Source organism: Myiozetetes cayanensis, unplaced genomic scaffold, assembly GCF_022539395.1.
Source record: "Myiozetetes cayanensis isolate MyiCay16 unplaced genomic scaffold, myiCay2020 scf6-25, whole genome shotgun sequence".
Lineage (NCBI taxonomy): Eukaryota > Metazoa > Chordata > Aves > Passeriformes > Tyrannidae > Myiozetetes > Myiozetetes cayanensis.
This window is the reverse complement of record NW_026087853.1, coordinates 8213111-8227880: the sequence shown is the minus strand read 5'-3', so window position 1 is coordinate 8227880 and position 14770 is coordinate 8213111.

Genomic DNA, 14770 nt, shown 5'->3' with positions numbered 1-14770 from the left:
CTTATGTAATCTCTCTCTCTTCCAGGAAAATAATGTCAAAAACCTCATACATAATCTAACCACAAGCAGTAGGGGAAAGCCAGTGGAATTTTTGGCATTTTCTAAATGACTAAAACATCCCTGCACTGCCAGTTGTTTTAATGACAATCCTATCAGTGTAAGGGAGTTGATTATTAACAGTTTCTATGAAGAACACACCCTTTTCCATCCACCCCACGTGCCCAGGCTGCACCTGAGCTTTTCTTTGGCAGAGAAATCGTGTTTGGATTTGGAGCCAATTTTTTCCCCACCTCCCAGCAAGCCTCGTGGTAGCCAACAGGGATGTAAAGCCCCAGAAAAAGGGCATTGGTTTCCACATTTTGACAGCACCATTCAGAGGAGATAAGAGTGATCTCAGCCTTCTGGAATGTGCAATATTCCAGCAACTATTATAAATTGTTTTATATTTTTAGACACACACATGGATATAAATGGCATAACGCTGCAGCAATCCACCATCAATGTGTGTGTGTCCATATGTGTAATGCACACACAGAGATCTGTTCACCAGCCAGTGCCCACAGTGAAGAAAAAGGAGATGTATGTCTGCTCAGCTGCTAAAGTGTCTGACCATAAACCTCAGGACAAATTCCTACATAGAAAGTATCCTTGAACTCCAGGAACTCATGTTTAAAATAGATTTTATAAAGTCTCTGCACTTCTGTGAGAAAGGCAATACACTCGGAGAGAAGCTGAAATGCTGTCCTTACCACTCTTCCCTTGCTAGAGAGTTGCAAACTGGGTTTAATTCTCCATTCCACTATTATAAAAATTAAACTGAGAACTTGAGGATTTTGATCAGCTGAGAACAGTTTGTATTAGTCATTACAAGCTGTAATTATTCAAAACCAAATACTATGCAAAAATTATTTTCAGGGTATGAATTTAAAGGATATTTTTTCCACAGCATCTAGATTATTCCAAACATGTGATATCATATTTCTGGATTTAATGCCTGCAGTATCTTCCAAAATTTTCTACATTTTCATGACAGTAAAATTCCACTAGTTTCCTACTTGGAAACCAAGTAAATGTTATGTTGTTCTGGCTCTTTTACTCAGTGCTTAATTCCACCAGCATGTTATCACAGAGCCATTTGATTCATTAGTAACAATAGGCAAGAGGACATAAATACATTTCATTTGGAAGGGCAAACAGAAATTCCAGCAGTGGTCATACATTTGAGCTGCTGCCAGTAGGAAATACTGAGGTTGCAAAACTCAGTGTTTTCCCAGGTTGTGAAAAAAGTTAAAAATCGAGAGACTTTACACACATTCCATTTTTACCTTAATTTTTAATCAGCTGAAGTTAAAATGTTTTGTTTAGAATATTATAGCTGCACAGTATATGAATACAAGATGGAGTGAAGGGGTCAGTACTGCAGAGATGCATTCCAGTCATGCTGAAACCCTTCGGCAATGTTTTCCCATGAAAATTCCAACACAACATGTTTATGTTTCACTTCATCAGCGTTTTTCCAGCCAGCCTGGCTCTAACAAAAAGCATTTCCCTAGACTTCTCTGTGGAAGGAAATTGGATGTCAAAGTGCCAGCCCTGAAGGCAAGATTCTCTGCAGTATACAGATTTTGAACACACAACAGTTGCAGATCGTGCCCTAAACTGTGGCAACATGATGTGTGGGAATTGCTGTGTTTTCCCAGAAAGCTTCTTTCAAGGGAATACAATATGAGCCTGAGGAAAGCAAGGAGTGAATGCACAGAGATGGATAGACTTCCCGAGGCTAGGAGCATCTCTTACTCCATGGACCACTGGATCCACTCAGTCAAGGCTTTGGCAAACATTCCATGAGATGAGAGTGCCCTCAGGTCACAGCCCACCCGAGCACTGCAGCACCAACAACCCAGAGGGTTGCTCTGTCCTACCTTCCCCTCTCTCACAAACCAGGACAACCAGTGTGTGAAGGCAAAGCAGGCCATAGCTTTGGGGAGCAGACAGCTGTGAGCATCCTTCCAAGGGACAGCAGCATGGGGATGGTCATTCTGACCAAGGGTGCTGAGCCCATCAGCAGCAGGAGATGATTCCCCATTCCCCTGGCTACAGTGGGAGTGGCAATCCATGGTCAGCCTCTCTGCATCCCCCTGCCCACAACTACTTTGGGTTGAAGGACAGTGTCACTGAGGGGAATGCACTGTACCAGGAGAGGACATGCCACAAAGGAGCTGCCCAAAAGCTACCAAGCAGTCTGCTTTCCTGAGTCCATGTGCCTTAATAGCACATGCAGGGTGCACAGGTCTCTCCCCTCTGTCTATAATGCTATTTTACTGCTCAGGCTGAAGTTCTGCAGCTAAAACATGGGGACCATTTGAATTTCTAGTAAAATCTTCCTCCACAGTGCTTCCATGAATGGTGTTATGCCTAAACAAGCAAAACTCCCAGGGAAGCTTCACCTTTACAGCAGAGGAGCTGAAAAGTGCCAAGATCAAACTAGAACAAAGGTCTTTCAAAGAGTTAACATAATGCAAAGAGTTAACATAATGCAAAGGGATTGTTTGCTTTCCAAACCTGTTGTTTTGGGCAGGGAAATCGAGGCACTGCCACATTTTATCTGCCCCTTTCGTGGGCTCTTGAGCTGCCCACCCAAGGGGAGACGTTTCATGGAAAGAAGGGCAGTAGGAAACCACTAGGACAAAGGACCAAGAACAAGCACAGTTCTGCTTCTGAACAAATTCCTTTGTCAGGTGTACCAAATTACTTCCTTCTTCCTCAAAAGCCACTTCTTGGAAGTCTGCCCCTCCTTCTTACTGGTGTTTCAATGCCTCTATTTATCCACAGTGGGATGTTCTCTAGCTGGGTCGTTCTTCTCCCTGCCCTGACCATTGCTATGCTCACTGTGAAAGAAAAGCAATTTGTCTCCCAGGGACATCCCCAGCATTTAGGACTTTTCCTCATTGCCCGGAGCTTCTGGAAAAGCCCACAGCCTCTCCACGTCACTATGACTCTGGTTTTTTATCTCAGAAAAACTGTACCTCCTTTGTCTTTGGGATCTTTCATTAAACAAGGGAATATATTGCATAATTTTTTATATTGCTTCTCTGTTGACTTAACTCTTTATCTTGCTGTTTCCCATTTCTTTTGCCTAGATAGATAAAATCTCTTCATAATAAGTGGACTGTGTGCCTGACTTGGACAATAGCTGTTTGGTCTGGATGCTAATCGGATGAAGTCAGACTATTAGCACTACAAATTAAATGACTTTGCAAGAGTCCAGTTACATTAATATTCCAATTCCAGCAATGCAGTGATGCCCCTGCTTGCTTTGCAGGGACGCTGCATGAATGCAGTCAGGCATGTACAATGGAAACTTTGTGCTCAGTAGCATCTGTTATAGGAAATACACTTGGCCCTAACAGGCAGGTGGATCTGCAGTATCTGGAGAGAGAGGTTTTTCATCTCCTCTTTGTTTCCAGAAGATGCTAGTACTCTCCACCACTTTGAACCAAAGGCATGAAAGATAGCAGAAAGGAATATAATTCTGATGATAAAACATGCAGAGTATGGCACAGAAAGATGTTGGTTCCCTAGGATATAAATCCATGCAAAACCACTCTGAGAAGCTAAGCTGTAGTCTGACAATGTGTTCCCCCACCCACACACAGCATCTTTGATTTCATCAGCAATCAAAGAACAGCCAGTCTCCATTCCAAGCAAGGTAGGCTTTTTGGAGAGAGAGAAAACAAAACAACAAAGAAACAAAACAAAAACACCTTCCCCTCTAGTTCGACATTGCAGCTGGCATTGCCATAATGGTCATATGCAAGAGGTGACTTTGTCAGTTGTGGACAATTAGCTATTATCCAGTGAAAGCATACATTCATTATTTTTTCCTAAGGATAACCCCCTTTCCTAAAGAAACAAGACAATGTAGCCACAGGTTGCAGGTATCTCTGTATTCATCTGATCCCCTCCCTGAAGGCACTTCAGTGGATTTTAAGTCAGTTTTAACTAATTTTAAAGCCAGTTTTAACCAAACTGACAGAAGGTGGCTGACAAAAACAGTACATCCTTACACACATCATGGACACACATATCTGAGAGGAGAGGGTAGACCTTCATTGCTCCTGCTGAGGAACAGAACATGGAATGAACTCAGCCTTTATTACTCATCAGAATCCACCTGGCAGCTCAATCTGAAAGTACACAAACATGGTTTCCCTGACTCTGTTGCTCACCAAATCTGCTGTTTACTCTCCAGCTAAGCCATGTGTGTGCAAGAGCAAACAAAGCAGCACAAATATTTAATACAGGCAGCTTTTCCTACAGCAACAGATGAAATGAAGTTGCTTCCCTGTTGTGGCTCCTGGCACCAGGCTGCACCCCCTCTCCTCCCTGAGATTTGTGCTACCCCAAACAGGCCACAGATCTATGATTTTGGAGCTAATTTGGAGCTGCCCTTCAGACACAGCTGAAGTAAAAAAGAAAGAAGGAATCTTGTTCCTTTCTCTTCTCAAGTGTGTTCACTTGAGTAGCTCTTCTCTCCTCAGCCACTGATTTTTATTCCATTTTGCAGAAATTAATCTGAGACTTCCGTCCTTCTCTGGGTTTGTCTGAAACTAGAGGAATTCAGTGTATGAGGGGAGGACAGAAAGATGGATTGACAGAGAGGCTGCATGGTCCCAGCAGTTCCAGCAACCACATTAAATTCCTAAGGACAAGAATTTAATACTGCCACCTTCCCCCGCCCTGAACACCGAAACATGTTTGGGTGTGATATAAAATTTGCACTGCCTCTGTTTTCCTTCTGATTGTGAGAACTCCATTCTGAAATGACCTCAATTTTCATTTAATTAGTAACCTACTTTGCTGATCCTTTAGAACATTTTTAGCTAATTCCTGTGGGTTTTGCCTAATTCTATTTTTTTGTTTTCAGTATTGCTTTAAGGAAGCCCCTTTTCACAACAACAATAGTAGTAATAATAAATAAATAAATCACAAAATCCCCAAGATTTTAAAGATAAACTGTAGAGAGTGAAGCAATAGGGATCTTTGAAGTGCCTCTAAAAATCCCTGCATTGAGAACATCATCATCCACATAGTAAGAGAAGAATAAAGCAAAACTTCCTGGAGTGGCAACTAGGTTTCAGTAAAGAAACTGGTATCAAGCTTGGAATTCCCACTTCCTGGTTTTGTCCCAGAGGCCTCCAGCAAGGACTGGATGCTGTATTAATTGCAACTTCCTTCTGTTTTCCTTCAGCATCAGTGGAAGAGGGAGAAAAATTTACCCATCAGACAGAGTACATAGTACACAATATAGACTGGCTTAAAAAAAGCTTCTCCAGAACACAGAAATGGGCAGTTAGGTTCAATCAAATGCTGAGGTAATAGAATATTTCAAAGCAAATTCGTTAGTTTTCACGTATGTTATGGACCTGAGGCCGAGTTTGGAGGTAGGTTATATTTATCAGTGGGGAGGCGCAGCAAGAGCTGCCAGCAGGAGGAGCGGGAGACAGCGTCCGTGCCCCTTCAGCTCTGCTGGGAGGCCAGGAGCTGGGGCTGCATTACTGGTGAGGAGGGGTGGGGGCTGCAGCCCTCAGCATGGCACTGGCACCTGAAGAGGGAGAGGAGGGGGCCCACAGACCCAGGTGGGAGAGAGGATGAAGCCGACAGGCTTGCCCCATGCACCCTGCTTTGGTAAAAGCCTGCCGATGCTTGCGGCAGTGTGGACTGGGCATGACGTCGAGATTCTGTGAAGATTTGAAGGCTGTTTTCCAATTTCTCCATAGACAACGACTTATCAGGGAAAGCAGCCAGCATGGAAAGCATGAGGGCTGGGAAGTGAGGCAGGCTGATGAAATCTGTGTTTGCCCAGGGCCTCTCAAGTCCTGCGTGGGCAGCAGCTGAAGAAGAGATACCACCTGACCTTGTTCCCCCTTCCATGTATAACTCTGTGTAAACAATGTAGGCAATATATACCCCCTGCCAAACTGCAGAGTATGCTCTGCCACAAAGGAGTTTGAAGGACAGATGACCCGGCCTCTCTGCCTCAAAAGGGATCAGAAAAATATGAAGATAAAACATCCCAAAGGCAGTTCTTCGCACCTGATCTCCTATCACTCAGGATCCACCCTTGTCGCTTCAGCATTCAGAAAGCCCAAATCCTGAACAGCAGCTGAGGGCAGTGCTTCTGCCACAGAAAACATCACAGTGCTGCAGGCTGCCACTCTGGTCGTGTCCCTGCAAGAACAGCCACCCAACAGCTTGATTTCTAATACTACAAGTTCTCTGAAGAGTTATCCAAGGAAGAATCAAAGGGTTGGTTTTCCAGAGAACATCTACAACTTCGATGCTGCTTGCTCTCCTAAAGATGGAAAGACCTTTTTAAAAAAATATATTATGGATATTGTTTGCTAGTGTGGTGAAGAATGCATTACCTCAACCACTACCATGTCTCATTTCAAGATGCTCCATGATTTTATCCAGATGGGCTTTTTTTGGAAAGCTTGTATTATGAATGTTCCATCTCCGGTTGGACAGACAAGCCTAAAATTTTATTTGAGTCTCTTAATTTTGGCTTAGATTGACAGGATTCCTCTGTGCATTTTTACATTGATTCTTTCCAGCAGTAAAAACTTTAAGTTCAACTTTGCAGGAAACTTCCTACACACATCTGTACCCACAACCCTACACAGAGCAGCATATGCAGAGATTTGGGACTGAAAATCCACATGACATCATTTGCATGTTTTTTCTGTTGCCACGAGAGGCCAGTGATTGTGTAAATTCCAGTCTCTAGTGTTTCACCTCCACTGTACTCCACAGGCGCATCTGCCAGACACCATCTGGAGGCTAAAAGTCATAACTACAAATTGGCTGCTGGGACATCCCAAGACTTCTCTGGCAGGAGCCAGGAATGTTTAAATATTAACAAAATATTGAAACTCAACCATTTCTCCACTTAAAATTCACCACAGATATCTCTGGGTACAATTTAAGGCAGGAATTCCCCATGCACCTGAAACGGCAGCTACTGGATGGGGTATATTGATATCTGAATATAGATAAATAAACAGATATTCAAATATATCAATATATTTATATATAATGTAGTAATAGATTGATATATTAATATAATCATAAATAAACAACACAACTCAGGGCCCTTATCTTCATTGCTGAATATGTTATTTAGGAGAAGAGGTAGGAGAAAAGGGATAAGCTTTTGTATAGACACCTAATCTTCAGAAATGCTCAGCACCAAGCATCTTCTGTTGTCTCTTCTGGACAGTCTGAGGAAGCTGATTCAGCCACTAGCCCTGGTAAAGCTCAGGATATCAAAGAGGATGTCAAATCACACTGTTAAAAGGCCAGTTTTAAAAGATTATTGCAATCTCTAAACATTGGAGCTAGATAGCTACAGTGAGGGACTTGCAAAAGGAACTCAAAGGCACCTACGAGAGAGCTAATCATCCTCTGAAACTGTTTCAGAAAAACACCCAGGGGAGGAACTCTGCATGAGCACAGAGAAGCATTAAATTTTTATCAGCATCAGTTCAGGCTGAATAAAGCAGGCCTCCCAAATACATGGTGATAAAACATTTACATTGCTTCACTGTGTTTTCCTCCAAAACCAGAAAAGCATTTAGAAGACACATGGCACTAGAAAAGTCATCACTGCTACATGATGTGGAAACTCCCTGAGAGTCTTCAACAGTTTCTGACCCATTCTTGTCTTACAGGAATGAAAGAAATATGAAGAAAGCAAGAGGCGGGCAAAAGCTTGGGGAGGGAGGTATCGGGAACAGGCAAGGTAAAGGAAAAGGAAGAGTATTTGTAATGCATTCATCTGCTGCCAGTATCAGGATGTATCTTATCTTTCCATTGCTTCCCACTTCTCAGCAAAGTGGAGGCAGTGCTATATAAAGATTCAGAGACATAACCCAGCTCCTGAGAGCTGCACAGCACCAGCTGCCAGCACATTGGCAGAGTTCCTCTGCCGCCTCCATTGCAACCGCTCTGCCACCATTCATCGCTCATAGCAAGTTTTTCCCTGCAAAGAAGAAAGATGTGGTCCTCAAGGAACCAAAATTAAGTAATTCCTAAGGATGTCTCTAAATTATCAAGCAAATTAAAAAAGGAATCACTATTTTTTTTCCCATCCTGAACAAGCATGTTATCTGCACTGTTCTGAACTTAGATCTCCAGCACATGTTACTTACCGGCTGTCAAGAGTCAAGACTCTTGAAAACTAATAAGAAGGGGCATTAAGACCACATTAAGGATTTAAGTAAGTGACTATTTCCTTTAGTTTCAAAGAGAATATTCAGCCTCTTAACCGTACACATCTGTTTAGTGAGCAGGAAATAGTGGTGCACAGTGGTGTTTGTATGCTCCATGACTACGTGACAACAAATGCCTTGGAATCAACAACATCTGAAAATCACACAAACTGCAGACCAAGTTAATACAGCTGATCTTGACACACCACAGAATCACTGGATTTTAAGGCAGCCGCCTTGGAGCTTGTTTGTTTAAATGACTGAGTCATTAATGGTATTTTCTGCACAAGGTTTTAATGTGGAGTTTCTAAGCCAAGTAATGGTTAAATGTTCACTGAGGTCTCCTTGGCTGTTACCACACTCTTCACAGTTCAGTATAGCTTAGGTGGGCAAAATGGGTCAAATGGCAACAAAAATATAAGCTGTCATGCTCAAAACCTGTTTTACATCAGAAAAAATATGACTGCACTGATTTTTTTGATGAGGATAAGAAGATGTACTGGGCACTCCCCAGGCCTGATTCCCACTAACCTCACCCTGCTTAACCATTTAGGTTTACACAAAGGGAAGCACAGAGAGCTGTGAAATACCTGCTGGATAGAAATGTCTATAGATCCCACTTTGTGCAAGTGGGACTTGAGTCCTTCATATCAGCAACTGCCTTCCCCCACCCTTTGCATGCGTAAACTGAGAAAAAGCATATTAACATTTTCTTTCCTCTTCCTTCCCAGTCTCAGGGGGGTCATCACACCCAGATAAACCAGGAACTCCAGGCTGGACTGTCATTTTACATAAAATATACAACACAAGAAATCTTCCGTGGTACAATTAGTTCCAAGAAGAAGCAGATGCATCTTGTGATTATTAATTTATTCTAATATTTTTGAAGGGAAGAGATGGGGAGAGGTATTGATATGTATGGCAGGTACTGACTGATATTTAAAACCTTTAGCATTACCATATGTGCCTGGAAATAACTGCCAGTGCTATTAGTTGCTGTCACTGATGACAGTATGTAAATGACTATCTAATCTGCATATACAATTAAATAATTAGATGCCATATGTATGGGCAATTATTTATAGGTCTGGAAACAGAGAAAAAGTTTTAATCCCTTCTTTATAATGTATGTTCTCAAGAATCAGATCCTCTTGACCATAGATACAGATCTTTGTTACTGAGTGCCCTACTGTAGGTTAAAAAAATAAATTGAAAAATCACAATTAATATCTCATAGTATTGATTTTTCCCCTGTGATACACTGCCTCTAGCCTGCTGGCAGGATGTTATAGCTGCTGTCCACAAAATGCCTGGCAACTTTTGGAGCTCACTATGAACAAAACAAGCCAGGACAGAACCCGTCCCACTGAAGGTCCATCCACTGCATTCAATGAAGGCTTGATCTATTCTTACGAACAGCTGACCTAGATTCTCTGCCTGAATGAGAGCATTTCCCAGCATCAAGGCTTCTCAGAGAGTTGGAAATTCATGTATCCCTTATCATGAGAGAAGGGGAAAAAAGCAGGAGGATATAATCTTAAGAGAAAGCAATGGCATGCGTTTGTCATAAAAGCTTTATCCGTATCCCCACAAAGCACTCCCCCGACACACTTCTGCTCTCATTTCAGAGTCTGGAAAGGATTGCAGCCCTCCTTTCAGCACACACAGCAGGCCAGGCAGCCCTGGCTCCACGGAGAGGCTGAGCTGTGCCAAAGCTGTGGGGGACACGGCTGCACAGCGGGGTGGCCAGCTTGCCACTCCGGAGCCACCCGCAGCTTTCCGGCAGCTCGGAGGCAGCTCCGGCCCGAGGCTGTGCTGGATCAAGGACTGCTGGTTCCCATCATGCCAGGAGGATATGATCCAGCGAGGTCTGCTGAGTCCCACACTGCCAGATTGTGGTGGGATCCAGCTGCAGACACAGTGCCCCTGGGAAGCTGGGGGGCCCCAACGAGGCTATGCTATGTCCTACTGGTGAGCCGTGCAGGACACTTCCCCATCTGCCAGTTCTCCAAGAGATGGGAAGTGCATCACGTGGCACTCAGTAATGTAAAGATGGTGGTATGTGGCTCAGAAGGACAGAAAGGTGGGTCAGCCCGGGAGCTTTTCTTCCTGCCTCTGCTACTGACGTCAGCTCCCTGAGATCCTATCAGGCCCCTCCATACACCCGGCTCAGTAACCTTGCATATTAACCAGTAATACTCACAAGACCAGTGATCTCCGAGGATGATCTCCAGGAAATCCAAGGATGTCCATTGCTGCGAGGGATGCCAGCTTGACACTAGCCCTTGAAGGCTGCTGTCCCTGTTGTCACTGGTGCTGAGCAGTTCCAGGTCAAGGCCAGCAACACCTGAGCAGCATCTCCTCAGGCAGGATGAGAAGGAGCTGGCAGGGAGGGGCAACTCTCTCATGTCCCCCAAGGTATAGCTCTTACCCCAGGGCTATGCTGCAGTTCTGACCACAGGGACAAGGATAGGAACACAGCCTGAGTCCCTGGGGCGGGCAGGAGCTGGGCAGTCAAGAGTGGTTTCTGTCAATACCAATATGTTTTGATCTGCCCCACGCATGAAGACAGAAAACTAAATTCATACACACAAATTCAGGTCCACTGATCATAGAGATATCCTACCCATTCTCCAGACATGAACAGCCTGGACTGAGGCTACAGAAGAGGATTTCTGCTCATGTGGACCCTCTCTGGCTGTACCACACAGGCATAACCCACACATCCAGCCCATGCAGATGGCAAGCAACTGCTGTGGGCCACGCTACCAGTGAGCATTGCCCTATCCCGTCTCCTCTGAAACCTGCAAAGGGGCCTGCCAAGAAGAGACTATATGTTTAACCACCTCTCAATTAAGATCTGGTTCAGTAAATGCAAACACTTCATCAGGACTCTAGGTTTTTCTAACCATCTTTTCTTTTTTTTTTTTTTTGCATGTGGACAACATGCAAACTTGGTCAGTATTATTCCTACCAAAACACTTGCTATGGATGTTATTTTTAGGAAACCATGTGATAGTCTGACTTTTATTTATGAGCACACAGAAAGATCCACTGTATATTTTTCTGTCTGTCTTATTGAGGGTAGTTTGTTTTTTTTAGTTCTTTGGGTAGATTTCTGGGATCTCGGGCTGACTTTTTAAAATGCAAAATCAGACTCAATCGAGAGACCTTGCAGGTCACATTCCTTAGCGGTCAACAAAGCAAAGCACAGGCAGCAGTGAGCAAATCAAACCAGACATGGGCACAGAGATACTATGAAAAGGCAAGACAGTGATATAGGTAACGAGACAAGGATATGGAGCACAGAAGATGCCAGGTGGCTATAGGAGATGGGAAATCAGGCAGAGTTTGAAGGATGATAGAAAACACAGATATTCACAACTCCTGAAGTTACCCAAGACCTCAGCAACCAGACAAAAGTCAGCAGAAAAGCCCAGTTCACCAATAGAAAACTTGTCCAGAGATTCAAGTTTATTTTCTGAGAGCTTTTTTTAACTCTTTGACACAAACAAAATAAATGGAGGCAATGCAATGCTGTACCAGATTTCATTCAGCAGGTTAGTTAGTGGTCACAAACCCAAAGGATATCCATAAGATAAACGAGTCAGGGTGGATCCCCATGACAGGGGGAGGCCCCTACAGCAAGGATCAAACAGAGACCCTCCATAAAGAGGTCTCTACCTTCTTGGCTTTCACCTGGTCTATCTGGGGAATCCAGTCTTTGCCCAGTGCTCAAGTCAAGCCCAGGCTCTTCAAATTGTGGGGATTTGAATCCTTTCACTAGCTGTACATGGCAAGAGGGAAGAAGTTTACATCTCTGTGGATAGCCCAGACAGCTTTTTTAAGCAGAAACTGCCCATAGGCATAGGCAGTGCCCTTCCTCTCAAGTGAATGCAGACATCTAAAATAGGCCAGTCAACCAGCATACCAGCACTGCCTAATTCTCTCCATCTGCAATAGAAGGAATTCAGAATGAGTAGCTCAGACATAGATATATCTATGTCAGAGCAGTGAACCACAGCCTTAATATCCAGAAATTAATGACAACAAAGAGTGTCAGAAACTGGTCTCCAGGCCTACAGGTCTTCTGACTTTCCACTCACATGAAAAAAACAGATGTATGGGGTCTGTGGGGGCACAGGGTCAGCTGTGTGGCTGATGAATCACTTGCAATGATGGGCTGCATATCTGGCAATGGAACCAGCAGAAGTTGCTTGCTAGGCCTTGTTATCTCAGCAGGAGGGAAGTTCCACATGGGAATCCTGCTTTCCCACCTCCCCAGGACATCACCACTAGCCCAAAGCTTCTGCACATCTGGGAAACACCCCTGTCTCTTGGCTTCAAAACTGAGCAGGAACATCAGAATTTGCTGCTGAAATGATGAAAGCATGGGGACAGGCTGCTCCTGCCACAGGGAAAGGAAGGGGTTGAGCTGGCTGGGAGAGCCTGGTGCTTGCTGATACCTTTTCTGCCTCTGTCTCTTCCTCTGCCCAGGATCTGCTGGCCCAGAACTAGGGTCCTTTTGGGGTCTCAAGTGCCTCTTTGGCAATCCACCAACACATTGCAGACACTCAAATTCAGAAAAGTTGTTTTCATGTCTCCTTTGTAATTGATCTCAAGCCCTGAAGCTCCCATGCCAGGATCCTGCCTCCCTGAGCTAACCGCTGCTATCGTCTAGGTATCTGCAAAAGGAAACGAGAACTTCAAAAGAAACAACACAGGCAGAGGCAAAGACAACCGGATCAGACCCAACTCAACTTCCAAACTACAAATAACACTGCTTTCTCCAGCAAGACCACGCTGCCACACAGCATTAGGTACACACTGCAGATGGAGCTACACAAACTACATCCTCCATGCAGGGCAGGCAACTGCAGATTCTCCTGCAAACAGAAACAGCACAAATGGACAGGGAAAGGGTAGGCCCTCTTACACATGGCACAGCATGAGAACTCAGCTCTGTGTTTAAGAGGCAGACAGTAAGAATGATATTCAGGGATGCCCAGGGGTGTTTTAAGAACATGAGACGTATCCTGCAATCTTGCGCAAATGGCGTGGGTGATACAAGCTGCCTGGAGGGTTAGCCATGTGCAACTGTGTCATCATCTAACAACGATATGTCACATGATACTAAGATTGCTCTCAGGAAAACCAGTGGTATGGAATAAACATCATGAAGACAGCTTCTTATACCCCAAATTTTCCTTTTTTTTCCCATCCTCCATGTAATACACACAGGTCACTTCTGTTACCTATAACCTGCAACACCTTGCATGTGATGTTGAACTGAATTTTCTATAACTAATTTTTTTTATCAATTAATGCATAAATAAAGTATAGTTCATCTGTCACTGACACATTTTCTATCTCATTTTTTAAAACCAGCAAGCTAATACTGCCTCAAAAAAGAACTGAAAGCAGCAATTATTCAGTGTACTCATTAGTAGGAAAATGGACTTCCAACCATTTCAGTTACCCTCCTGAAATTATGCAGTTAATGGTTGTTGCCAGATTCCCATTTAGCTCAATAGTCTCTTGTAACAGCAACAAACAATAGCATCTTCTTCATTTATCAGGCTTCCCATGTGACGGAGAACTCATGTTACAAAGGAAGGGCTGCACAATCACGCCTTACTAGCTCAAGGTACATGGGACTTTCACAGGTCCCTTAGAAATGTCAGTATACACAACACCCAGGAAAATTATGAGTGGCCCAAGAAAAACAGTCTGATCTTGGTAACAGAAGAAGTACTAATGAGTGCAGGACAATAGGCACAGGCAGGCAGGCCAACAAAAAGCAGAAGTGTAATGGGAACCAGGTTATCAGCTGAGCCGTAACACGAGAGCTGGTGCAGGTCTGCTCTGTTGCCCACCAGCACCATGCCCTGTGTCACTGAAGCTCATGGAGCTGCACAGAAGCTGAGGCTGCTGCAGAGGTTAGAAATGCAACTTCTCTGTTCCTGCTAAACAGAAAGAACCAGTCCTCACCTCCTCTCACAAATGTGATGTTCCCCTCCTGCTACGTTTCCTCATGGGAACGTGCATGTGTCATTCCAGTGCAGAGTTGCTGGGAGAGCAAATTCAAGGTCACATCAGACTCATTCTTTAAATATCCTTTTTTCTTTTTTTTTTACAAGCATGAAATGAAGACTTTGTGTCTTTTTCAGAGAGGGTGATGTTTTATTTAAAATGGCCTGCCAGTGCCATGAATTTTACATGACAGAAGCTCCATCCCACACATCTTTAAACCCTTCCTCGTTAGTCATCAGAGCTCTAATCCTTCATCCAGAAGATATGGCACATCCCACAAGGAGCCCTGGCACAGGGCCTGACTCATGTTTTTCACAGGCCTATTCTTCTCCCTACTGACCACCCCTGAAATACAATCTGCCCTGAAGCATCGCCTTAGAGGAGACTGATCTGCTGCACCAGCTCCTCCCCACGTGTCCCACAGAAATCCGCCCCACGCAGGCTGTTTGGAGATACACAGATGT